Source organism: Cervus canadensis, chromosome X (genome assembly GCF_019320065.1).
Source record: "Cervus canadensis isolate Bull #8, Minnesota chromosome X, ASM1932006v1, whole genome shotgun sequence".
NCBI lineage: Eukaryota > Metazoa > Chordata > Mammalia > Artiodactyla > Cervidae > Cervus > Cervus canadensis.
In genome coordinates this window covers 109681591-109683152 of record NC_057419.1, presented here as the reverse complement: position 1 = coordinate 109683152, position 1562 = coordinate 109681591, and the positions used below count along the sequence as shown (strand labels likewise).

The 1562-nt window shown below is 43.2% G+C and overlaps 1 pseudogene; it reads left to right on the top strand.

The window, feature by feature from the left end:
* Positions 1 to 884: 884 nt before the first annotated feature.
* LOC122435688 lies at positions 885 to 1195 on the top strand (annotated as a pseudogene).
* The last annotated feature ends 367 nt before the right edge of the window (positions 1196 to 1562 follow it).

Below are 1562 nucleotides of genomic sequence, written 5' to 3'. Positions count from 1 at the left end.
ACAGTACAGCAAAGATGATGGATACTGCTTCCATGATCAGATTATAGAAAGACTGTGACTTCTGAAGCCAGTTGCCATGTGGTGAACTGTCCTATGGAGGGGCCCAGATGGCAAATCACTGATGTCTGTGGTCAAAGCCAGTGGGGACGAGAGGCTGGTGTGCAGCCACTTGAGTGAACTGGGAAGTGGAGCTTCTGAGGCAGGCCAACAACAGCCGTGTCAGTGACGTTGGAAGCACATCCTTCCCCACTGGAGCCTGGAGCCAGTTCTCCTCCCAACCACCACCTTGACTGCAGCCTGTGAGAAATCTGGAGCCCACTAAGCCGGGCCTGGATTCTTGGCCACAGAAATGGTGAGTAGTTACTATCTGTTGTTTTATATAGCTAATATTTTGGGGTTATTTCTTACACAGCAATGGATAAGTAACACCAAGCCCCGACCAAGGCGATGAGAATAAAGAACAGATGGATTCCGGAACTGGTGGGAAATTAGAGTGTGAGGGGGAAAGAAATGTCTAGGCAGACAGGGGTGCTGTTTAATCGAGATGGAAAATAGAGAAGTGCTGGTTTGGGGAGGAAAATGATGAGTTAGTTTGGTCCAGTCAAAGTTTGACAGACTGTAGGACAGTACTACAGTCAAGAGGCAGTTGGGTCCAAAGATCTGAGGCTCAGGAAAACCATACAGACTGAACTTTTGGGAAGATCGATGGAGAGGTGACTCTTAAACGTGCAGAGACCAAGGCCAGGACCCTAGAGATGTTCAGCAGTTAAAAGACTGTCCTGTATCATCAGAAAACTGTTGGTGAGTGTGTACATGTTTGGTCTATGTATATCTTCTCCCAAGCAGTTGCCTCTTATTCTAAAATACTTTTCTGGGTTTCAAACATGGCAGACCACATGGACTGGCAACAAACTACTAACACCATAGAAGAGCCCCTGGATCTTCTCCGGCTCAGCCTGGATGAGAGAATCTATGTGAAAATGAGAAATAACAGAGAACTTTGAGGCAGGTTACATGCTTATGATCAATATTTAAGCATGATATTGGGAAATGCAGAAGAAACTGTGGCAACCAGTGAAAGTGAAAGTGAAGGAGAAGCATTTCAAGAGAGATATCAATCAACAAAATGGAATATTCTGATGCTCTTTGGGGAGATGGTTTTGTGCTAGTGGTCCCACCATTTAGAGTTGACTGAAACAAAGAATTTGTCCAGTGTGGAAAGCAGGAGATTTTGCATAATTGTCACTTTAAACATAGAAGATATTCAAAAGAGAAACTGTCTACATTTTTATATTAAGTAATAATAAAGATTTCTTCTACTCCTGAAATAAACTGATTTGCAGATAACTCACAAATTCTTAGGCTAAATGGCATTTTTACTTTTTCTCCACCCCTTCCAATAAACGTGATCACCAAGATGCAAAAAAATAAAATAAAATACTTTCCCTTCACTTTGCAGCCATATTTGCAACCCAGTTTCACCTCACTAAAGATTCCAAATGTCCGTGACTCCTTCCACCTTTCAGGTGTACCTGAGCCTCTCCAAATGGGACAAGCTCCAG